The sequence below is a fragment of the Colobus angolensis genome, unplaced genomic scaffold, assembly GCF_000951035.1.
Source record: "Colobus angolensis palliatus isolate OR3802 unplaced genomic scaffold, Cang.pa_1.0 Scaffold14, whole genome shotgun sequence".
NCBI classification, from domain to species: domain Eukaryota; kingdom Metazoa; phylum Chordata; class Mammalia; order Primates; family Cercopithecidae; genus Colobus; species Colobus angolensis.
In genome coordinates this window covers 17,125,668-17,152,097 of record NW_012114488.1, presented here as the reverse complement: position 1 = coordinate 17,152,097, position 26,430 = coordinate 17,125,668, and the positions used below count along the sequence as shown (strand labels likewise).

General features: G+C 35.2%; 1 protein-coding gene across 3 annotated transcripts in view; it reads left to right on the top strand.

Moving 5' to 3' along the window:
• The window catches only part of REV3L (REV3-like, polymerase (DNA directed), zeta, catalytic subunit), a 185,017-nt gene that overhangs the window by 7,208 nt on the left and 151,379 nt on the right, over positions 1-26,430 (top strand). Inside the window, exons 3-4 of one of the 3 annotated variants that reach the window (XM_011935021.1) lie at positions 4,285-4,412; positions 15,527-15,633. The exons of 1 other annotated variant lie outside the window; for it this stretch is intronic. The gene's annotated coding sequence lies outside the window, so the exon portion shown is untranslated. The remainder of the gene's footprint in view (positions 1-4,284; positions 4,413-15,526; positions 15,634-26,430) is intronic. One more of the 3 variants, XM_011935020.1, reaches the window with a different exon arrangement.

The following is a 26,430-nucleotide window of genomic DNA, read 5'->3' as shown; positions in this document are numbered from 1 at the left end:
AACACTTTGGGAGGCTAAGGTAGGAAGATTGCTTGAGCCCAGGAATTTGAGACCAGCCTGGGCAACATGGAAAGACCCTATCTCTACAAAAAAATACAAAAATTAGCCAGGCAGGTTGGTACACGTTTGTGGTTCCAGGAGGCTGAGGCAGGAGGATCGCTTGAGCCCAGGAGGTGAAGTCCGCAGTGAGTCGTGGTTGTACGACTGCATTCCAGCCTGGGTGACAGAGCAAGTTCCTCTCTCAAAAACAACCAAAACAGCTTTGTTTCGTGTGTACCATTATTTAAAATTATATAAAATTACATTCAGGTTTGGTCCCATCCTCAGGATATCTCATGTATGTGCAAATATTCTAATATCTGAAAAAATCTGAAACACTTCTAGTCCCAAGCATTTCAGATAAGAGATATTCAACCTGTATATGAAAATGGATCCCACCTTCATTTATGAGTAGGGAAAAGAATAATTATTTAATAAACAGTGTTGGGATAGCCAGTTAGTCATCTGGAAAAATAATGTTGGCTTCCAGAGGAGTTAAAGATTTAAATATGAAACAACGAAACAAAAAATGTAGGGTAATTATTTTTTACATAATCCAGGATTGGTGAAGTCATTTAATAGCATACTAGATTGCTGGATTTTAGGACATAAAAATAAAATTCTGTATAGGGGAAAAAATCAAGCAAAGTTAAAGAGAAATAGACTAGTAAAACTTATTTGTATACTTCACAAAGGGCTAAGTTCCTCTTAATACAAAGAACTAGAAAATAATCCAGTAGAAAAATTAGTAAAGAGAATTCATATGAAAAGATGTACAGTTTTATTTATAATATAATAAAGATGTAAATTAAAGCTTCAACATACTCTTTGTCACCTATCAAATGAGCAAAGGTTATGTATAGTATAACTTGGGAAAGGTGAGAAGAAGAGAGAAAATGGTCAGCCTCATACATTGCTGGTGGGATTATAAAGTGTTCATATTCTATAGAAAGCAGTTTGAAAATGATTTCCAAAATTTAAAACACAGATATATTTTGTTCTAGTAATTCCATTATAGGATTTTATTCTCTAGAAGATTTTGCATATATGTCAAATAAATATGTAAGAATATTTGTGGCAGCATTATTTGTTACTGCAAAAGATTGGAAACAAGCTAAACATATATCAGTAGGGAAGTAATTGGGTGAAGTATGGTATTTGTATTCTACAAAATACTAGTCAGCCTTTAAAAGTAATGAGAGAATATTATGTGTACCGCTGTGGTGCCATGTCTAAGATACGAGTTAAAAAAGCAAGAGGCATGACTGCATGGGCAGTTTGCTGCCATTTGTGTGGTTAAAATATCTATTTTTTGTATACTATATATGCCTATGTATTAGAATAAAATTCTTTATTATAATAAAATCCATATATATATACATATATATATGTATATATATAGGCAGATATAGAATGTAATGTGCATGGGAGGATACAGGAGAGTCTGATGACAGTAGTTGCCTCCAGTGTGTAGACGTGGTTGCCTAGAGGACAAAGGTGGACTAACTTTTTAAGTACACGATTTGGTAATTTTTCAGTTTTTTAAAATCACGTGCATGTAATACTATGCAAAGTTAATATTTTTAAGTTATGTTTTGCTTACAGGAATTGGTAAGAAATTAAAAATAAAAGACCATTGATAGTTGTTACAAACGAATGATTACTGCAATACTGTTTCTAACTTTAGGTATTGTTAGAAATCTTCTAATTCAAAGTTTTCAGTTGCTGTTACATGGCTCACAGAAGGGTAGTCCTAGTGGAATGGGGGCTGAAGGAAGGCATTGGGGTTCCTGTGAACAGATAGCATGGTGAGTGACAACCAGCAGTTACTGCTCCTTTTGATATTTTAAGTGCATTAAATGAGGTGTGCCTTACTACTTGGAATCTACTTCAGCAGCCAGCCACAGTGTACAGCTGCCTCTTGTGGGAAAGGGATCATGGAATTGTTACTGGAGTTTGTATTCACGGTGCCAAAGGAACATGCCACCTACCACAAGGTGCAACCCACTTACAGTGAGAGGACCAGGAAGCAGGGAGGGTGTCCCTGGTGGCCCAGCTCCAGGCCTCACTATCTGTATTCACCTGTATTGGATGCTGCTCATCATGTGTGTTTGGTGCGCTCTGCAAGGTGACTGCCTAATAGTGCATGTATGTTTGTCAGAAATAAAGCATGATTTTAATTTTGAAATATTCTTGATGGGAAAAAGTTTGGTTTTGAAATTCATATTAAAATTTTCAGCATTACATATGTCAAAAAATATCTACCATAATACTTTAAATTTTATCTTCTGTAATTAGAAAATATGATAATTTTTTTTCACCAGGCACTATGTAGATGCCTCCAGATGCCCTCCTGTTGTCCCAGTGTGCTAAAATTTTTTTTGCTAACAAGTTTTATTTGCAATGTTAAAAGGGGTGAGAAACATCATTCTAGTCAAATGTACTCGTTTTACATAAAGAAAACAAATCTACATAGCAGGCTCAGGGATTTGTCCAGTGTCCTAGTGTTGGTTGGTGTGAGGCTGGATTTGAAAATTGGGGATCTTGGATCTTGACTCTTCAGCTCTCATCTCCTCACACTGACCTCCTCTCCCCGCAAAACATGAGGGAATGTTGGAGGAAGGCATTGATGATAATTGAAAGACAAAAATACAGAACCTCAGAGGAATTATTAAAAGAACTGCACATACGTAGTTCAGAAATCTTTGAGACCCTACAGTGTCTAATAGTGCTTAGAATCTTCTTACACAATAATATATAATATATATTATTATATATAATATTAATCTTCTATAATCTAGAATAGATTACAGTAGGATTTGTTTTATGATGATTTGGCTGTATCTTTAAGAAAACAAGATTATAGCAAAAGGAGTTTAGGGCAAGCATAAACAAAAATTGATACTAAAATTGTACGTATACAATTTCCAAAAAAGGAAGGAGGGAATATATGAGACCTTTCAAGTTCCTCTGGTGCTATAATTAAATTTTCTCTCATCTTGCTTTTGATTGGATTAGAATTCACTCAATTAAAGATAATCTAGGGCTGGGCACCTATAATCCCAGCCCTTTGGGCGGCAGAGGCAGGAAGATTGCCTGAGCCCAGGAGTTTGAGACCAGTCTGGGCAACATGGCAAGACCCTGTCTCTTTAAGAAAAAAAAAAAAGAAAAGATAATCTAAGTGAAAAATGATTCAAGTTTAAATAGGTTGGGTTAAAGTAGGTTTTAGAGGATATTGTCATTGGCGCTGGATATTTCAAAGAAATATAACTTACTTATAAAGTGAGAAATGGGCTGTGGTATGGGGTATGTCACTTTGGTATCTGGCTGCCATTTTAACATCATAGTGATAATAAGAGGAAATAATGGGAGTTAAGGAACAGTGAACTTCAGGTGAAATTGTGTTAACTTGTGATTTCCATGTAAATACAGATAAGGCAGGAATGAGTGTCTTAGGCAATTAGAAAGAACTCTGTCTACTGTTCAAACATAAGTATTTTAAGTAAAAGTAAGACCCTCTTAATGACAGCCTATTTAACCTTTTTAGTGTTTTTGTTTGGGGGGTGTGTGTGTTTTCTGTCGTTCCTTCTAAGTTTTCCAGATGATCTTGTGTTTCTTCCAGCTCTCTGTAGGTTTTTAAATATTTCATTTTATAAATGAAAAATACTTTGTTGCTTAATTAGGATTGGTAAACTGGACTGTTTTCTGTAGCAGAAATTGAATACACACCTAGCAAAGTAAATTCTGAGAAAAATGAGTAGTAATTGTCAATGGAAAATTTCATGGTTTTTTTTTTTTTTTTTTGGTCAATTCTGTTTTCTTTTTAGATGATAGTTCTGGGAAATACTAAGAATTTGAACTCAATTTACTTTGGGGCAGTTATTTAATTTTCTTTGGGTTCAAAGATCATTACTATATAAACAATTCAAATAATAAAAGAAAGTGTGTTACCTCAAAAATGCCTTGTGTAATATATAACAGTTCACAAGATTTCTATTTTTCTTCCACTTATTACAATTACCAAAGAAGTATAACAAGAATTAAAATAAATAATATTGTTTTGCATATATATTTTTATACTTCAAAGTAATTTATATACTAAATTAGGTTTCATTTGAGATGGTTAAATGAAAGACTTTGTAAATAAGAATACATGTCGATAAGTGAAAAATGTACAGTTAAAACATGTTGGCATACTCCTAGTTTCTCAGAACAAGAAAATGACTAATCTAAATTTCATTTCAGAATAAAACCCAAGACAAGCCACATAAAAGCAACCTAAAAATTAAACTGTCATCATATTATTTGTTTTAAAACTATGGAATAATATATCTGAGGAAGATTTCTCTCAAAATTGTTTTTCTCAATTTCAAGTAAGTAATTTATTTTGGTTAATATATTGGGGGGTGAGGGGGGTGGGTGTGAGCCTTGGCATTGAAGTTGGTAAATCCTATTCATCCTTAAGTAACAACTTAAATATCAACCTCTAAAGCCTTCTGTGACTCCTTTGCCCATTCCCAAAGATTATCTCCTTGGTTTTCCAAGTCTTCGTCCCCTTCCACATTGCTGTTAAAGGATCTATTACAATGAATATTGTGTTTGTCTCTAAGAATAGTCATGTGGCGCTATCTTCATGGGCCCCACCTCATACTTCTCAACCCCACTGCCTTCTGTTGCTGAGAGATCCCGAGCAAGTTATTATACTTATGTTAGCCTTAATTTCCTCCTCTGTAAAATGAGTTTTAATCATTTCTACAGCACAGTGTTATTATGATTGAAGAAGATAACCAGCAAATGTCTGGCATATATAGTAACATAAATGTTACTTTCTTTACCTGTCTTATCTCCAGAATCTGCTACATTACCTCATATACTGAATGCTCTTTAAAATGTTTGCATTGAAATGAAAGATGGAATTTTTCCTCACATTGGGAGAAACTAAAACATCTGCACATTGTGGTGTGAGACTTTTTACATTTGGTTAGTGACATATCTACAGGTTAGGTAATTGCCTGTTTAAAAATACTTTTTAAAAATGTGGCTATATTTTATAAGTGGTCCATCAGGGCCTGAAAAGAACCTTATTTTTCCAAAGCCATCAGTAAGTAGTGCCTTAAAAGAAAAAAAAAACATGATTGAACATGTTGAAAGTATGTATGCTAGATGTCACATAAAAGTGACATTGTCAATAGGATTTATTGCTTTCATCTTGTAAATTTGTAACACACACAAAAATGGAAGCCTTTGTATTTTAAACCTACTTAGGATTGTGGAATGTAGACTAAATGATTTATTATTGCCCAGAGCTTCACCTCTCATCATCGTATATTTTCTACATACATTCCTAGGTTTTGTTTAATAACATTGTCTTTTAATTTTTTTTTTTTTTTTTGAGATGAAGTCTCACTCTGTCACCCACGCTGGAGTGTAGAGGCGTAATCTCAGCTCCATGCAACCTCCACCTCCCAAGTTCAAATGATTCTCCTGCCTCAGCCTCTCAAGTAGCTGGATTTACAGCCACGTGCCACCACATCCAGCTAATTTTTGTATTTTTAGTAGACATGGAATTTCACCATGTTGGTCAGGCTGGTTTCAAACTCCTGACCTCAGGTGATCTGCCCACCTCAGCCTCCCAAAGTTCTGGGATTACAGGCGTGAGCCATCACCACACCCCGGCATGTCTTTTAATTTTTAAATGAAGTCATTAGAAAGGTATCTAGATTAATTATGATGTCTCACACCTTAGTTGATAATGCTTAATGTTTTGAAAATAGAAACCATGTTATTATAGTTAAAAGACCTTAATTTTACATTATTTTACTAAAAGAGGTGGTAAACCGTTTATTGAGTAAGGACTGTGTGCCCTGTTCTAAGCTATTTAGTCTTCACAACAGTTCTATAAAATAGAACTGTTATCCCCATTTTACAGTTGAGGAAATGAGGCATAGAGAGGTTAATTTGCCTGAAGTGTTGTAGCATAATGTTTACCTCATACCATGTGAGGATTAAATGAGAAAACATGTATTAGGCCATTACCCACTTAAACAGAAGAAAGAGTGAAGCAAAATCTGAGATGAGTGTCTTCTAACACTTCCAGAATTTGATAATAACCATTATTGAGATGTGACAGTGACCATTAATATATTCTTATTCACATTCGTGTGTGTGTGTGTTATAGTAAACCCTGGTACTCTATTAACCCATTTTTTTTCTGATGCAATATTAATGTCTCCTCTCAAATTCATGCTCCCATTTGGACTGAATTAATGTATATGTGTTTACAAGGTGATAGTAGAATTTTAATATCAATCCGATATGCAATTTTTATAAGTTCAGTGTAATTAAATAGTATGTAGATATATTCTTCATTGTGAAATTTAAAAAGCAGAACAGGTTAGGGAAAAATCTTCTTTGACCACCTATTCCCCTCTCTACTTAGATCAGCTTTTGCTGTATAATAAACCTCCCCAAAACATAGTGCTGTGAAACGATAGGCATTTGTTAGCCTGATTCTGGGCTGGGCTCAGTTAAGCGATTCTGCTGCAGCTTTATGTCTGGCCTTGCTGATGTGGCTACAGTCAGCTGATGGGTCAGCTGGGAGCTGGTTGGTCTAGGATAGCTATGTCTGGATAATTCATACCAGTTGTTGGCTTGGGTGATGGGGGCCATGTGTCTCCAACAGGCTAGGCATGGCTCTTTCACTTGGAGGCAGTAGTAAGGTTTACAGAAGTAACTAGTGATGGCAAGCCTCATATATTTTCTGTTGTCCATAGGCCAAAGCAGATCAACATGGCCAATTCCACAGTAGGTATGGGAGGGGTTTCCTAACGGAGTGGGGTTAATTAGGGGGCCATTACTGCAACAATCTATTATCCAACTGTTGCTGACTAACTCATTTTTCAGGAAGCATGTGCCAGCGTGGCATTGCTCCTTTCTTAAAGTAGTGATTAAGCAATTTATTCAACAGTTCAGATAAATTTAGCTAATTCCTTATTCTTACTCGTTTTTATTCCATTTTCATCATCCTTCAGCATTATTCTTAGTTTCATTCAACTCAACAAATATTTATTGAGCACCCATTAAGTGCACAATAAGGTATCAAGAGGTGAGCAGCAGATGGAGCAAGACTACTCTGTTAATCCAAGTTTTTTTTGTTTTGTTTTGTTTTGTTGTTTGAAACGGAGTCTCCCTCTGTTGCCCAGGCTGGAGTACAATAGTGTGATCTTGGCTCACTGCAGCCTCCACCTCCCGGGTTCAAGCTATTCTCCCACCTCAGCCTCCTGAGTGGCTGGGATTACAGGCAATGCACCACACCACCCAGCTAATTTTTTGTATTTTTAGTAGAGATGGGGTTTTACCATACTGGCCAGGCTGGTTTGGAACTCCTGACCTCAAATGATTCACCCACCTCAACCTCCCAAAGTGCTGGGATTACAGGCATGAGCCACTACGCCTGACCAGTCATCCAAGTTTTTAAAAGTGGCCTACCTGTCTGCTTCATCATGTGAACAGAATTCTATAAAAGTAGAAAACTATAACAATTTTTTGAGAATGACCAACAGCCCACACCAGGCTAAATGTACCTTACTTGCTACATTTTTAAACATCTTACAAGGATTTCTTCAAATGAAAAAAACTAATACAGAGGTTGTTTTGATCTGTACTCCCACCAGCAATAGGAGACTTTTTCCATGTCTTCATCAAGATTATGTTCTCGAATGTTTTGATCATTGCCAATCTGATAGATACGAAATTGATCTCAGTGTAGTTTTAATTTGCATTCCTTTTATTATGAGTGAGATTGAGTGTTTTTTCATATGCTTGAGAGACCCTTGCGGTATTTCCTTATCAGCGCACTGTTTATCTTTTACACATTTTCCTGTCGAGACTCTTGGTCTTTTCCTTACTGATTCCAAAGAGGCTTCATATATTAGGAAAGTTCATCTCCATCTGTAAATTGAGTTCCATATGTTTTCCTCAGTTAGTTCTATGGTTGATAACTTTTTATTTAAGTAGTATCTTTTTTTTCATTTCATAAATAATCTTTATATCTGAATTAGGCCTTTAAATCACATTTTAATGAAGCTAGGTTTAAGTATTAGGCATGGGAATGGAAGGAAAAGATCCTGACATTATCAGATCTTCTGTAGAGAACTTTATAAAACTCTTGATAGTTAAAATGAAAAACTTCAAAAGGATCCTGTCTTTGATTTATTTTTTTCCTCTTCTAGGTTTGGTTTTATTATGACATCAGTCCTTTTGACCAGGCAGTTCAGGCAGTAGGATCATACCCTCTTGAGGGCTGTTTTTAGATGACGAGATTGTATAGGATAGATGGAAAATACTCTGTGTCACTTAGAATAAATTGTTAATAATGTTGCTTTGAGTCTTGTTAATTTCATTTTGTGTGTGTGTGTGTGTGTTTGTGTGTGTGATGTGTATAAAACATACATAGATCATGGTAGTGTTCTAGCAATGCTCTCTGCTTATGTACAGTCTTCCCTCGGTATCCATCCCTTAGTATCTGGGGGATTTGTTGCAGGAACCCCTGAGGATACAAAAATCTACAGATGCTCAAATCCCTTATATAAAATGGTGTAGTATTTGCATAAAATAACCTAAGCATATTCTCCTGTATAGTACTTGAAATTATCACTTACACCTAATACATTGTAAATGCTGTGTAATAATTGTGATACTGTATTGTTTAAGGTAATAATAACAAGGAAAAAATGTTTGTGCGCATTCAGTACAGATACAACTATTTCCCTGAATATTTTTGATCCGTGGTTGGTTGATTCCACAGATGTGGAACCCACAGATATGGAGGGTCAGCTATATAATTTTCAATCTGTTCAGCCAACCTTGACCTCATCAACCACATGTTAGGATGGCTAGATTAGAGTAGCCCTTAGCAGTGGACCACATAGAAGAAAAACACACAGAATGTAGACTTTTTTGAGAATGCAGTAATGCTACCTACTGCCCAAATAATATCCTAGCTTTTTCTGAGATTGTGGGGAGCCAGGAAGAAGGTGGCAGAGACATCTGTGACCTCCTGTGCCACATCTGACATTATGAAGTACTTTGACCTTTTCCCTTGACTTTTGTATAAAAAGATATTAGAACTGTGAGGCTGGACAGATAATCATGTTTTGAGTAATTTAATACAGTTTTAAACATTTTAAAGTTGTCAAATCCTTTCTTATATAATTTTACCCAGCAGCATCAAAAACAAATAGGAATCCTTAAGTGATTGGTGGAGCATGACAGAAAGCCAGTATTTTTAACCGTGCTTTACATAGTTTTTAGTTTTTAAAAGTTCCTGAGGTATTTTTTAGTGTCTGCTTTATTATTAACATCTTTATACATGTTTCACTGAAAATTGAAAGGAAGTTTTTCATTTAATAGCAAATTATTGACTTACTGTTATTTTCTTGATTAATCCTTTTTAAACAATTTTAACATTTCTTTTTTCTAATTTTATTTTATTTTTTGAGACGGAGTCTCACTGTGTCTCCCAGGCTAGAGTGCTGTGGTGCGATCTCGACTCACTGCAACCTCCGTATCCTGGGTTCAGGCAATTCTTGTGCTTCAGCCTCCCAAGTAGCTGGGACTACAGGCATGTGCCACCACACCTATTTAATTTTTGTATGTTTCATGGAGATGGGGTTTCACCATGTTGGCCAGGCTGGTCTTGAACTCCTGACCTCAGGTGATCTGCCTGTCTCAGTCCCTCAAAGTGCTGGGCTTAACAGGCATGAGCCACCTCGCCTGGCCCAATTTTAACATTTCCAAGGTTGTAATGTATCTCACAGTATGTATATTTAATTTTCCCTCCTGAAAAGCTGATATTAAACTGATAGGATGTTTATAATCAGTGACTTCTTAGAGAAAACATGACATTTTAAAATTATGTGCTTTTTTTTAAAAAAAATCTAATCTAATGTGTCATGGCATGGGTTTGCTTCCCAAATAAACATTTGTCCTTCATTTTTGCCTTGCATCTGTAATTGTTTTAAATTTGTATGTTTTGATGTGTTGTTTGGCACATCCAGCTTCATGACTGATAAGTCTTTTATCACAGTGCTTTTCAAATTATTTGTGGTGAAGAGTCAGGTTTTTTTTAACCTCGATACTTCGTTATAATACATTAAAAAGGAATTACTGGAAAATGAAATAAATGAAATGAGAATAACTGACAAAATAGTAATACAACCTCCATTTAAAAAAATTATTTTATTTAACAGGTATAAAGTTTCCCTGTCAGACTGCTGTAAGAGTTCTAAATGCTAAGTTTTGAGCTTTGTACTTGTCTTGTTGCATAGCTGTAGCAAACAGCTAGTTCATAGATGGCATTTGAGTAGCACTGTAGAGATCTTTTTAGTAATATAGAGAGACTAATTCATTCCTTCTTAAAATCTTTTTGTGCTGTGTCAAAATTATTATTCCTATTTCCTTTCAGTTTGACTGTTTCTATGATATATGGTGGTATAAGTCATTTTTCATCACTATTTTTAATCCTTTTATGTCACTTCAGTTTTAAACCCATCTCAAGATGTTTTAAAAGGGAGATTTTAAAGTTTTTTTTTTGCTTGTTTGTTTGTTTGTTTGTCTTTTGGTTTTGGTTTTTGAGACGGAGTCTTGCTTTGTTGCCTGGGCTGGAGTGCTGTGGTGTGATCTCAGCTTACTGCGACCTCCTTCTCCCTGGTTCAAGCAATTCTCCTGCCTCAGCCTGCCGAGTAACTGAGATTATAGGCACGCACCACCACGCCCAGCTAATTTTGTATTTTTAGAAGAGATGGGGTTTCACCATGTTGGTCTGGCTTGTCTCGAACTCCTCCGCCTCCTGGGCTCGAGCAGTTCTCCTGCCTCAGCCTCCCGAGTAGCTGGGACTACAAATGCACACTGCCATGCCCTGTTAGTTTTTTGTATTTTGTATTTTGTATTTAGTCCCAGCCTCCCGAGTAGCTGGGACTACAAGTGCACACTGCCATGCCCCATTAGTTTTTTGTATTTTGTATTTTAGTAGAGATGAGGTTTCACTGTGTTGCCCAGGCTGGTCTTGAACACCTGAGCTCAGGCAGTCCGCCTGCCTAGGCCTCCCAAAGTGCTAGGGTTACAGGCGTGAACTACCATGCCTGGCCATGCTTTCCTTTTTGGAAAACATAGATAACAGAACTCATTTTAAAAAGTGTATGTACCAGAATGTAGTTTTTATTGTTGTTGTTTCTATTCTTTTTTCTTGTCTCTTCGAGTTCCATTTATATCTTAGAATATAAATCTGTCTTTTTATTTCTTCCTTATAGTATGTTATTGAGAATACACAGCATATACTTTCCACATTTCTTCTGTTTCTAAATATAAATTATCACAGATGCTTTTCTTTGGCATTTTTAAGAAGATGTTTTATCTATGCTGCTGAATATTTGTTTAGGTCCCATTCCATGAGTATCTATGAACAAGGGCTATTTTTCCAAGCTTAGAGTTTGCCGGTAGGTAGGGTGTGGCAAGTTCACTTTAATCATATTTATTTTCTGCTTATAAAATGATAGAATTGCCTTCCTTCGCATAAAGAACTAATGATCGTATACAACCCACTTAGATGAAAACATTCATTTAGTGTACCTCTACTGGATTGAGGTTTAAGGTTTTTTCCGCTTTTCTCATTGCACAGTTCTCTGGTATATGTCAACTAACATATATATGGGTAACCTGAGACAGTGTTTTTTTTTGTTTTTTGTTTTTGTTTTAATTTTGTTATTTATTTATTTATTTTACCAGAACATTGCATGAAAGCCTCCAGGTTGTAAAGGCCCTTAGGACTTTTAGTGATTTAATCAGTGATGGGAGCTAATTCATTTATTTAGATTTTGGATGCTATTTAACATGCCAGGAAGAAGACAGCTGTGCTGCATCAATTATGTTGATATTGGGTGTTTTGTTTTTAGAGTAGACGAACAGAGGTATTAAGTGATAGAGTATGACCTTAGATGTCTTAGAAAATTTTTAGTAGGATACTGGTTTCTGCTGGAGCAGATCATGTCCCCAAGGTAGAGAATAGAGTTATACAGTAAGTCCTCACTTAATGTCTGTGACAGGTTCTTGGAAATTGTGACTTTAAGTGAAATGACATATAATGAAACCACTTTTTTCTCATTGTTATAATAAAATTAAGTTGAACAAAATGTTATTTGAAGATCTACTATAAAGTTTTGCTTAAAGTTTAGGTTTCCAAGAACCTGTCGACAAAGTTAAGTGAAGATTTACTGTATGTCTTAAATATTTTAGTAAAAAATTGGGAGAAGGATTATTCTGTATTTCATCAATTCTGTTAGAAGTATATTTTCCCTCCATTTGTGCATCTCAGTAATTGGGATATGTCTTACAATGACTAGTGCACCATATTTAATAGCACTTTTCTTAGTAGTAGAAAAATTAATGATGTCATAATCACTGGCATCTTGGATTCAGTGAAATATATTAATAGTTGTTTAGCTTAGTGCCATTCTTAATTGAATCTCTTTATTTGTTGTAACTAACCTTTCTTCTCTTCGGACAGTTTTGGCCTTGGGTTAACTTCCTAGCTTTGTTCACTTGGAAGCTTGTTAAGGTAGAATGTCAGTTATATAACCAAACACCATTGCTTATGGTAATAATGACTCATGATTACTAAATTGCATGCGGACCAGAGGAAGACTGTGAATGAATTGTAAATACTGGTAGCTATACTGTTAACAGCTTTGGACTTCCCTCAGTGTAATAACTCTTGTAACTAAGCAAATCTGTTGCTGAAGCTCAGGAAGCTATGCCTGTGAGACTGGAGGTATTGGTTGCTGTTTGGTACCTGTAAGCTAGAGTAGCTGCTGCAAGGGTCTTATGCTGTCATTCTCTTACACTTGATCTGCCACCTGAGAGGGCCAAAGAGGCTAGCCCCTGAATTGCACTGAGCACTCCTGCCTGACATGTTAAGTACAACCAAGCTGTTTGGGTTATGTGAGTCTCGGTGTCTAGTTAGGCCTAACAGGAGGTGTTGTACTTACATTTTGTGGCTTTATTTTTGTTTTTAATATTTGCTGAGTGAATCTATATTTACTATTTATTCTTCATAAGAATTTTAAATTATAAATATGAGCACATCTCTACTAAGTAATGCCAAATTGTTTTCCAAAGTGATCATACCAACCTATGCTCCCACCAGAAGTATATGAGTTTCTGATGTTCCACATCTTCACCAGTATTTAGGATTGTCAGACTCAAGTTTGAAATTAGGAATTAATTTAAAACATCTCATCGTGGGTTTGTATATTTTTCATCACTAGTGAGAAATTGAGTTTTTCCATGTTTATAGCCTACTTGTTCTGTAAAATACTGAGAGATGTGTTGAAGTCTCCAACTTAATAGGTTTGTCTATTTCTCTTTCCAGTTCTATCAGTTTTTGCTTCATGTATTTTGAAAGTTTGTTAGATCCATACATATTTAAGATTGGTATGCCTTTCTGGTGGAACAGCCTCTTTATCTCTGGTAATATTCCTTGTTCTGAAATATTCTTGGTCTTGTATTAATATAACCACTTCAGCTTTCTTTTGATTAGTATTTACATGGTATATCGTGTCAAAAACTGAAGTTTGCCATGAATTTCATAGATACTAGCAATAGACATGAGATTTCCATCTTTCCATTTTATCACTTATTAATAAGGAGCAACTGTGGAGATGGTTGCAGGCCAGATACTGAGAAGTAGGTTCAAAGGCAGCTACCTCAACAGAGACCCATGGAGAATTGTCTCCCAACATATCTTTTTTTCTTTTTGTTTTTTGTTTTATTTTCACTTTCAACCTATCTGCATCAACTTCATATGGGTTTCTTATAGACAGCATATAGATGGGCTTACTTGTTCATCCAGTCTGATAATCTCTGTCTTTCATTTTGACATGTCTCTTTTATTTAGTGTATTTAGATTGTTTTTATTTATCGATATTGGTAATATGGTTGGATTAAAATCTACCACCATGCTAGCTGGTTTATGTTAGTCTCTCTGTTCTTTTTTTCTTTTGGATTACTTGGATTTTTAAAAAATTATTCCATTTCTCTCCGCTGTTTGCTCATTTATTTATACCTCTTTCTGAAATTTGTTTAGTCGTTGCCCTAGGGCTTTCCGTATATTTGTAATTAATCGCAGTTTTCTTGATATAATAATACATAGCTTTATATGTAGTATTAGGACCTTATAGTCCTATACTCCCATTTCTCCTCTTCATCTTTTGTGTTTTTTGTTGTCATACATTTTACTTTTATATCTATGCAATCAGCATAATACATTACTACTCTAAGACTTTAGAGTATATTGCTATAGATTTTGTAGAACTGTTCATGTAGGTTATAATAAATTTATTTTAAAAATGTCTTCAATAATAAATTAACCTTAGCTTACTGTAACTTTTACTTTATAAACTTTTTAGTTTTTTAAATGTTTTGACTCTTGTATAATAACTTAAATACATTGTACAACTGTACAAAAGTATTTATGTTCTCATTCTATAAGCTTTTTTCTATTTAAAAATTTTTAATTTTTACTTTTAAAACTTTTGTTAAAAACTAAGACACAAATACACACATTAGCCCTAGGCCCACTGAGAGTCAAGCTATAAATATCACTGTCTTCCACCTCCACATCTTGTCTGGAAGGTCTTCAGGGACAGTTATACACATGGAACTGCCATCTCCTATGATAACAGTTCCTTCTTCTGTAATATCTCCTGAAGAACTTACCTGAGGCTGTTTTACAGTTAACTTCTTTTTTATGTAAGTAGGAGTACATTCTAAAAAAATGATAAAGTATATGATAAATATATAAGCTAGTAACTGTTACCATGATCAAGTATTATGTACTTAACATAATTGTATATGCTATACTTTTATACAACTGGCAGCATAGGTTTGTTTACACCAGCTTCACCACAAACACATGAGTAACTCATTGTATTGCAATGTTAGTACAACTAGGATGTCCCTAGGTGATAGGAATTTTTCAGCTTCATTATAATCTTATGGGACCACCATCATATATGTGGTCCCTTGTTGATTAAATATCATTATGCAGTACATGGATGCATTTTTGCTCTAGAGACAGTTATCTTTTAGAGCAATTGCAAATAAGAAAAATATGAAGTTTTATATTTACTTTCATTTTTACCATTTATACTGTTGTTCATATCTTTGTGTAGATCCAAGTTTTCTGTCTGGTATCATTCTGTCTACCTGAAGAACTTTTAACATTTCTTATAGGACAAGTCTGCAAGTAATAAAATATCTTTGTTTCTCCCAAAAAGACTTTATTTTTCTAAAATATTCTTGCTGAAATAGAATTCTGGATTGCCTTTTCTTTCAGTACTTAAAATATGTCACTCTACTGTTTGTTATATGGCTTTTACATATACATTTTTATTTGAATTAAATTTTTTTTCTTTTTCCACTTTTATTTTAGATTCCAGGTGTACCTGTACAGGTTTGTTACAAAGGTATATTGCATAATGCTGAGGTTTGAAGTACGATTGAACCCGTCACCCAGGAAGTGAGCATAGTACCCAATAGGTAGTTTTTCCATCCTTGCCTCTCTCTCCTCTTGTATTCTTCAGTGTCTACTTGTTCCCATCGTAATATCCATATGTACTCATTGTTTGGCTGCCACTTGTAAGTGAGAACATGTGGTATTTGGTTTTCTGTTTCTGCATTAGTTTGCTTAGGATAATGGCCCCCAACTGCATCCGTGTTGTTGCGAAGGACTTGAATTTGTTCTTTCTGTGGCTGTATAGTATTCCATGGTGTATATGTACCACATTTTCTTTATCTCATTTACTGTTGATGGACACCTGTGTTGATTCCATGTCTTTGCTGTTGTGAATAGTGCTGTGATGAACACATGGGTGCATGTGTCTTTTTGGTAGAATGATATATTTTTCTTTGGTTATATACCCAGTAATGGGATTGCTGTGTTAAATGGTAGTTCCATTTTGTGTTCTTTGAGAAATCTCCAGGCTGCTCTGCACAGTGGCTGAACTAAGTAACATTCCCACCAATAGTGTAAAAGTGTTCCCTTTTCTCCACAGCCCCACTGAGATCTGTTATTTATTGGCTTTTTAGCAAAAGCTATTCTGACTGGTATGAGATGGTATTTCAATTGTGGTTTTGAGTTGCATTTCTCTGATGATTAGTGATGGGCATTTTTTCAATATGTTTTTTGGCCACTTGTATGTCTTCTTTGGAAAGTGTCTGTTCATGTTCTTTGCTTATGTTTTAATGGGTTTGTTTTTTACTTGTTGATTTAAGTTCCTTATAAATTCTGGATATTAGGCCTTTATCAGATATATAGTTTATGAATTTTTTTCTCCCATTCTGTAGATTATCTGTTTACTCTGTTAATAGTTTCTCTTGCTGTATGGAAGCTCTTAGGTCCTACTTGTCAGTTTTTAGTTTTGTCGCAATTGTTTTTGAGGACTTAGCCATAAATTCTTGGACAGGGCTGATGTCAAGAAAAGTATTTCCTGGGTTTTCTTCTAGGATTTTTGTAGTTTTAGGTCTTACAGTTACATCTTTAATGCATCTTCAGTTAATTTTTGCATATGGTGATAGATAAGAGTCCAGTTTCATTCTTCGGCATATGGCTAGCCAGTTATCCTAGCACCATATATTGAATAGGGAGTTTTTTCCTTAGTGCTTATTTTTATCAACTTTGTTGAACATCAGATGGTTGTAGGTGTGTAGCTTTATTTCTGGGTTCTCTCTTCTGTTTTATTGGTCCATGTATCTCTTTTTGTGCCAGTACCATGCTGTTTTGGTTACTCTAACTTTGTAGTGTAGTTTGAAGTTGAGTAATGTGATGCCTCCAGGTTTTTTCTTTTTGCTTAGGATTGCTTTGGCTGTTTGGGCTCTTTTTTGGTTCCATATGAATTTTAGAATTGTTTTTTCTGATTCTGTGAAAAATGATATTGGTAATTTGATAGGAATAATGCTGAATCTGCAAATTACTTTGGGCAGTATGGTCATTTTAATGATACTGATTCTTCCAATCCATGAGCATGAAACATGTTTTCATTTGTGTGTGTCATCTCTGATTCTTTCAGCAGTGTTTCATAGTTCTCCTTGTAGAGGTCTTTCATCACTTTCATTAGATGTATTCCTAGGTATTTTATTGTTTTTGTGGCTCTTGTAAATGGGATTGTATTCTTGATTTGACCCTTAGCCTGAAGGTTATTATTATATAGAAATGCTACTGATTTTTGTACATTGATTTTTGTATCCTGAAACTTGACTGAGGTTGTTTATCAGTTCAAGGGGGCTTTTGGTGGAGTCTTTAGAGTTTTCTGGTATAGAATCATACCATTAGCAAAGAAAGATAGTTTGACTTCTTCTTTTCCTATTTGGATACCTTTTATTTCTTTTTCTTGCCTGATTACTCTGTCTAGGACTTCCGTTACTATCTTAAGAGTGGTGAAAGTGAGCATCATTGTCTTCTTCTGTTTCTCAAGGAGAATGTTTCTAGGCTTTGCCTATCCAGTGTGATGTTGGCTGTGGGTGTGTCTTAAATGTCTCTTAGATATATTCCTTCGATACCTTAGTTTGTTGAGGGGTTTTATCATGAAGGGATGTTGGATTTTATCAAAAGTGTTTTCTGCATCTATTGAGATGATCATATGGTTTTTCTTTTTAATTCTGTGTATGTGGTGAATCACAATGATTGATTTGCATATGTTGAACCAACCTTGCATCCCAGGAATAAAGTCTACTTGAATATGGTGAATTAAGTTTTAGATGTGCTGATGGGTTTGGTTTGCTGGTATTTTGTTGAGATTTTTTGCATCTGTTACATATTTTTGTCATTTGTCTTTGATTTTCTGCCTATAGTATCCTTTGTTCATTTAATTTATTTTTTCTTTTGGCTGTCTTGTAAGATTTTCTCTGTCTTTAGATATGATGTATCTTAATTTTGAATATGATATGTCTGTTTTCTTTTGTTGGTTTGTTTGGTCTTCTCTGAGCTTTTTGGTTCTGTGGTTTGGCATCTTTTACTTAATTTGAAAAATTCTCAGCCATTATCTCTTCATGTATTTCATTTGACCTATTCTCTCTTCTTCTCTTTCTGTGATTTCAATTACATGTATATGGGCCATTTAATAATTGTCTCATTGCTCTTGTATGCTTTGTTCTGCTTTCATTTTTGTTTTTTTAATACTTGTTTTTTTCCTAATGTGATGAGATTTTTCAGGGAGATTACCTTGATGAAAACAGTTATTGTTGCTGTTCCTGAAGCATCAATTATTTCAAAAGATGAAGCTATATTTTAGAGACATAGGCTTCTTGGCATATTTGAGATCTTTCAGATTATTAGTAAAATGTAAGTTTATGTTAATCTTTTTCCCAACTAAAAGCAATCTGCTTAGATTTAGGGAACGTGAGATATAGCCTGGGGTTATGGCTATTGTTGTGAAGATAAAATGTAATGTAACAACTCTAATGACTTATGAACTAAGCTATGTTTTTCATTTTCTGTATCAAAATGTTTTCTTATTTTTCTGTAAGATCACTTGAATGTCGTTTTATTGTCTTCTGAATTATGCTCTAGTTATTATACTGTTATATATTTAATTTGGAATAAAGAATTTACCTATTATCAAGTAGGTATACCTAGATGTTTTTATTTTTCTCTTCTATAACTATATAGAATTAAATAGACTTGAGGTACAATACAATTAAGGAATTAACAATAATTTTTTTTTCTGGAGTGTGTTAATTTGCGTTTGTGTTAAGAAAGCGGTTTGGAGGTATAAATGGGATGCCTTTTAAAGAAAAATTTTTGTAATGCATAAAATATTTAAGACCCCTGAAAGGTAATAAACTTGAATTAGTGTAAATAAAACAAACTGAAAACTTGGAAATTTCAAAGCGTGGAGATTTTTTTGAGTAGATTCAGACTTTTCAAACTACTAAAAGTGATGAATGAGAGTTATTCTGATTTCTTTTTAAAATTATATGGTAGTCAAGTGAAAAGGAATATTACCTGAAAAGGAAAGCAAGATATGCTTCTATTAAATTTACATCAATTCAGGTATGTCACATTTACCAAAGATTCTTTGGATATGTCTCATTCCAGTGTCTGAAAGTTTAATCATAGAAAACCTTACATTTTAAATCTGAAATTTAACATTGTAGAATGAGTATTAGTATCTGAGAAAAGATTGTTTTCGGGAAACTAGTTATTTTATGCATTTTAAAAATGTGATCTCTGCTTTACCTAATAGGATTCATTGTCAAGATACATTAAACTCTACAGAGAGGAAAGTGTTTTTGTTTGACCCATGTTTCAGTAGCTGGCAGATTTTGAGATGGGGACATCTCCAAGTTGATATTGGAGAACAGCCACAAGAAAAGACAAGGAGCCAAATCCATGAAGCATTTGCTTTCTTGGCAGAAAGCCTCAGTATTTATATACAGATTCTTCTTAAAAATTGAACTAAACTGGATTATGGACAGTTTCTTGTTTAGTGTGTTAAATTCCCACTACATCCCCAGCACATACTTGAGAACAGAGGGTCAAGCTTCTGTTGACAGCTGTAACTCTTTCTGGCACTCCTTTTGCAGTTGTAGAACAAGAACAAGGAATTGGTTTTCCTCTGGTAAAAAAGAAGACTCTTTCTAAAATTACTTAAAGTAATTTTACTTGTATGTTGCTTAACGACAAGGATATGTTCTGAGAAATGCATTGGTAGGCGATTTTGTCATTGTGTGAACGTCATAGAGTATATATTACACAAACCTAGAAAAAAAATATGTAAATAGAAATATATTTGTATGTTACATTAGAAAGCTAAATGTCTCAGCACCATTACTGAATATCAGCCATTTCCTCTACTTGATCTGCAGTGTCAATATCAAGTGCCATATATGAGGTTTCGATATTATGCTCTGTTATAATCTTAAGGGACCACCATTGCATGTGCAGTCCATCTTGACTGAAACATTGTTATGTGGTACATGATTGTAATTGGAGCCCTGATTCTACACACCCACACATATATAAAAGAAAAGTGAAAATGCATTGTGTTCCTTTATTCTAATATGTTTTTCTCAATAATTTTTAATACATTATGGGGCTTTGATATTTATTGAAGAAGAGAAATTCTTTGTGTTTAATCATAAACAGGTGACAATCATTTACATGTAGATTGTGGACTTTCAGATCCATTCTCTGTCCATTTCCATGGTTACTGCTTTAATTGAGGTGTCATTATTTTTTGCATGGATCATCATAATGACCTCCCAGTTTGTCTCCAACTTTACCTGTTTTCAAATTTAGCCCTTATATATTTTAGATTATAGCCCTGGCCTATAACCTAAAATAAAACTCTAGACAACATAAAGTTTTTTCATGATTGAGCACCTGCCTACCTTTTCAGCCTCATCTTCTGCTTCTTCCCCAAGCACTTTGCTTTTCAGTCTGAACTGCTTGCTCTTGCTCAAATGTATATACCTCATGACTTTGCATGTGATGTTAGCTTAATGAAAGCAGGTACGTTGGCTGTCCTAGGTGTTCAGTGTCTGGTGTGGTGTCATCCCTTATGAAACGACTGAATGCCATTCCTCTGGATGGAATGGCCTTTTCTGTTGGTGAATTCTTCATACTTTAAGACTGTCCTGAGATATCATCTACACTGTGAAGCCTCTCCCGACTTCCCTTAGTCATATCAGTCCTTTGTGCCACCATTGTTCTTTGTACCCCTGTTAAAGCAGTTATCACATTAAATTGCAAGACTTTTTTTTTTTAACATGTCTGACTTGCCTGTTAGAGTGTGTGTTTCATGAGGGCAGATTCAGTATGCTGCCAGTCTTTGTGTCCTCAGTGCTTATTGCCTACACGTGTTTTAAAAATTAGAAAAAATGGCCGGGCATGGTGACTCACACGCCTGTAATCGCAACACTTTGGGAGGCTGAGGTGGGTTGATCACCTGAGGTTGGGAGTTCGAGACCAGCCTGACCAACATGGAGAAACCCTGTCTCTACTAAAAATACAAAGTTAGCCAAGCGTGGTGGTGCATGTCTGTAATCCCAGCTACTCAGGAGGCAGGAGAATCGCTTGAACCTGGGAGGCAGAGGTTGCAGTGAGCTGAGATCGGGCCGTTGCACTCCAGCCTGGGCAACAAGAGGGAAACTCTGTCTCAAAAAAAATTAGAAAAAACTGAGGAAGGAAGGACAAATACATTATTCCACTTATATGAGATACCAAAATAGTCAAATTTATAGAGAAGAAACAATAGTGTTTACTGGGGGTGGGATGGAGGAGGAATGGGGATTTATTATTATTTAATGGATATAGAGTTTGTTTGGGATGATGGAGAAGTTCTGGAGATGAAAATGCCAATGAATTGTGTACCCAAAAAGGGTTAAAATGGTAAATTTTATGTATATTTTACCACATTTTTAAAAAAGACAAAATTCATGAAGGTAAGGACCTTGGCCTGTTTACTCAGCTTTGTTTTCTGTAGTTCCCAACATTGTTTTGTTTTATTGTTAAATTGTTTTCTTTTGACATGGTAGTACTTTATTTTTTTAAATGTTTGAAATTAGGTCCAGCGTAGTCGCTCAGGCCTGTAATCCCTGCATTTCAGGAAGCTAAGGCGAGAGGATTGCTTCAGGCCAGGTGTTTGAGACCCGCCTGGACAACATAGTGAGACCCTGTCTCTATTATTAAAAAAAACAGTTTGAAATTAAATTGCGTGTAAGCCCATGGGAAATTGTCTAAGAAACCAACTGAATTTGTAAAGTAAAGGAGGAAAGATAGCACATAACTTTTTGTTTGTTGTTTTGAGACTGAGTCTTGCCCTGTAGCCCAGGCTGGAGTGCAATGGCATGATCTTGGCTCACTGCAACCTCTGCCTCCCGGATTCAAGTCATTCTCTTGCCTCAGCCTCTCAGGTAGCTGGGAGTAAAGCATGCGCCACCACGCCCGGCTAATTTTTTTGTATTTTTAGTAGAGATGGGGTTTCACTGTGCTGACCAGGCTGTTCTTGAACTCCTGACCTCAAGTGATCACCCGCCTCAACCTCCCAAAGTGCTGGGATTATAGACGTGAGCCACCGTACCCAGCCATAGCACATAACTTTAAAATATCACATATTTAAAGGAAATATTCTTGTGATAGTGTAAATATTAACTAAAATTAATAACTAAAGTGGTTGTCACCTGCTACTAAGCAGTATATAGCGGTAAAACAGGCAGTATGGCATTGTGGGACTTCAGGCTTGGTAAGATCAAAAAGTCTTTTTTACCTACTTATAATGATCTTCCTATCCAAGTTGTACTGGGGAGCAGTACAACCTTGAGTATCTCTTATGTTCTAGATAATCCCATTTGAGCCCCCTGCGTCTCCATGAAATGGAGATACCTCTATTTTCCTATAAGGAGAGCATATGTGCTATTGAATACTATCAACCTGGCATAATTGCAAACCCAGTTGATATGTATGTGTGAGTACACACGTGTACATTAGAACTTCTAATAAAGTCATTCTATCAGACTAAATTTGCAAAATAATTTATTTGGAAACAGCTTAAAATGGGGTCTTATTTTTACCTAAGAGTGTGTGATGGATGGCGTAGGTCTGGGGTGGTGGCCAGAAATATGTTCATGCCTGTGATTTAGGTAACCCTTAGAATCTACTGTAAGAAATACTGTTTTGATAAAGTAGGTGGTATTTTGGATTGATCAAGGTCTCTTTTAGAATCAGATCGTTATTATTGAATGGTTAAAATATATATATATTACATTAATATATATTAAAATATGTAAAGAATGACGTTTTTTGTCTTGACTGCATAATTTTTATCAATTTCTTGTTCTTTCCAGTGATTTCCACATTTTTACTTTCCTCCCTATTGCTATTTTCTGTCAGGTGTTGATAAATTTTGGTGAGTGACAGGTAATATGAGGGGCAAATATGTTTATTCCCCTATTCTCTTTAATCACTTTTATTGAGGTATAATTTACATATAATAAAATGCACCAATTAGATGAGTTATGACAAGCTTATGCTGTCATATAACCATCATCACCACAGTCATGGTATATAAAATGTCTGTCACCCTAAAAAGTTCCCTTGTGCTCCTTGTAGTAAAACCTCTCTCGCTATTCCTGGTCTCTCACAACCACTTATCTGCTATATCACTGTAATCACTTATAGTTTTGCCATTTTTAGAATTTCATATAAGTGGAACCATATGTTATGTAGTTATGTGTCTTCATCCACATTGTCGTAGGAATTAATGCTTTTTTTTTTAAATTGCAGAGTAGTATTCCATTATATGGATATACCATTCACTAGGTGCTGAACATTTGGATTGTTTCCAGTTTGGGCTATTATGAATGAAGCATTTATGTACAAGTCTGTCTGTGTGATTATATACTTTCATTTCTCTTATAAATACTTAGGAGTGGGATTGTTGGGTTAAATGGTAAGTGTATAAGTTTATTTCATAAGAAACAACCAGACTTTTTTCCCAGTGTAGCTGTACCGTTTTGCATTAGCTCCGACAACTTATGGGAGGTTCAGTTTCTCCTACCCTCTCCAACATTTGTTTATATTTAGTCTTTTAAAATTCTGTCTTTTCTATTGAAAGTGTAATGATATCTCGTGGTTTTAATTTTCGTTTCCCTAAGGTCTAAGAATCTGAACATCTTTTTATGTGCATATTTGCCATTCACGTATCTTCTTTGGTGACGTATCCAAATCTTTTTTTACAAAATTGAGTTGTTTTTCTTCTTATTGAGTTGAAAGTGTTCTGTATTCATTCTGGACTCAAGTCCTTTATCAGATATATGTTTTGCAGATATTTTCTCTCAGTCTATGGCTTGCATTCTTATTTTTCTAGTGGTATCTTTTGAAGAGTAAAGTTTTTAAACTGTGATAAAGTCCAGTTTCTCTCTTTTTTTTTTCCTTTTGTGATTCATTCTTTTTGGTGACCTAAGAAATCTTTGCCTAACCTAAAATATCAAATGTTTTCTGTTTTCTTGTAGAAGTTTTATGTCCTCTGTTCTTACCAGATTGTGGTTTGATTTCTAAGTTATCATTAGGTACTTCTTTTAAGAAGTATTAATGGAGATTATTTTGATCATTTGATTATTTTAAGCTGTGAGGTAGCTTTATAAAAATTCCCTTCAGTATTTGGCCCAAAATTTACTTTAGATATGGGCAGAGTATCAGTAGAAGGCAACACAGAGCTATTCTGTGCCCTAGGATTTTAATTTCTGATCTCCTGGTTATAGTTGGTATCTGCCCGGGGATAATTGCTCTTAGGGTAACACTTTTAACATGTAAGCCAGCCTGTCAAAAGTGTACCTAAAAATTATCTTTCAGTCATTTTCTGAGTTACCGATATGAACATAGGTTCTGTGTGAATCAGACCTGAGAGGATTATGAATGTTATAGAATGCCTTTTGTTAGGGAATTTAAGCCTAGAAGAAGTTGGGAAAGTGACAGATTTATATAAATACGAGTGACAAAACCAGTTAAAATGTTCTGACTCAACTTGAAGTATGTTGGTTTATATAATAAATATAATATTGTGAGATATTCTGAACTAGACTCAACTTCGCTCTGGCTTTTTCCTCCTTTGTAATTCCATTACTTGGTCCCTTTCCCCCTTTTCTTCTGTGACCCCTGGCAATTTGGCTTCTTACACTTAGAACTTAACTAACACCCAGCTCAGACCGAGGGTATCCCCTTACACTTCAGGAAGAACTGTGAACCTATAATGTTTTTCATGGAAACTCATTATGATTCTGTCTCCTTTCTGCCTTATCACCTGTGTGGGATAAATTTAATAAACAAATAGCTTCTCTGATTCTTTCTGTTGTGAGCTGACTAGGATAGTTTATAGGTAATATCTCATTCCACTTTTCCGCATAACACAGACTGGTTGGTTGTCTTTCCCAGCCAAAACAGCATAAGCAACAGATTGGACAAAAGCAGATATGAGAACCCAGATTTCTCTTCTGAAACCCAGACGTTAGAGCGATTTACAAAAATGTAAAACGATTTCTGTCTTTTCACAGTTTTTTTCTTTAATGGTCCAAATGTACAGCTTTTCTCATTACTTTCTTCCTCTCCATGATATGTAATAGTTTGCTCTGTGTACCATTTTAAGCCCATACTTTTCTACCTTTTTTTTTTTTTTTTTTTTTGGTAATTGTATATAGCACTTAGCTGCCACTGCAGGAACTTAAATTATACATATATAAGCCTGCTTAAAGTTGTAACATAGGAAACTAATGTTTTGTTCTTTTTTTTTTTTTTTCCAGACAGGGTCTTGCTCTGTCACCCAGGCTGGAGTGCAATGGCACAAGCATGGCTCACTGCAGCCTCGAATCCCTGGGTTCAAGCAGTCCTCTCATCTCAGCCTCCTGAGTAGCTGGAACAACAGGTGCGCACCACCGTGCCTGGCCAATTTTTAAATTTTTAATTTTTAGTAGAAATGGGGTCTCACAATGTTGCCCAGGCTGGGCTCTAACTCCTGGCCTCAAGCATTTCTCCTGCCTCAGCCTCCCAAAGTGCTGGAATTATAGGCATGAGCCACCACACCTGCACCCAGCCTTGTTCATGTATTTTCAGGCTTTTTCTGTGCTTCATTTTGGATGGTTTATATGACTTTGTCTTCAAGTTTATTAATCTTTAATTCTGGCATTTCTGATATATTCTTAATTCTACTCATATTTTTCCTCTTCATTTATTTTTCATCCTTCATGAGATGAAAATTTTGATTTTTTTTATTGTCTGCGTCTCTATTTAATACATTTAGGCATTCTTCTACTTCTTGAACATATAGATTACAGTTGCAATAACTATTTTAATATCTTTGCTTACTAATTCCATCATCTATGTCATTTCCTGGCTTGTTTCTATTACTACATTTTTTTCCTCATTATGGCTCATATTGTTCTGCTTATTACATGCCTAGATTTTTTCACTGGATGCCAGACGTGGATTTCACCTTGTGTTCTGGGTATCATTGTTTTTTAGAAATATTCTTGAGCTTTATTCTGGGACACTGTTAAGTTATTTGGAAATAGTGTAATCCTTCCAAGTCTTTTTATGCTTAGTTGGGTGGGAACAGAGCAAACTTAACTAGAGCTAATTTTGCCCAACTACTGAGTCAGTAATCTTATGATTATTCTACTCGATGTCTTGTGAAGTACGTTTCCTTGCTAGGTGAAACATGAATTACTCCTGCTACTGTGTGAGCCCTTGGGATTGTTCCCTCTGCCCATTTTAGTTACTTATTTTTCTGCTTTAGGTACATTCCTCACAAAGCACATGCTGATACTTTCAGTAAAAACTTGAGG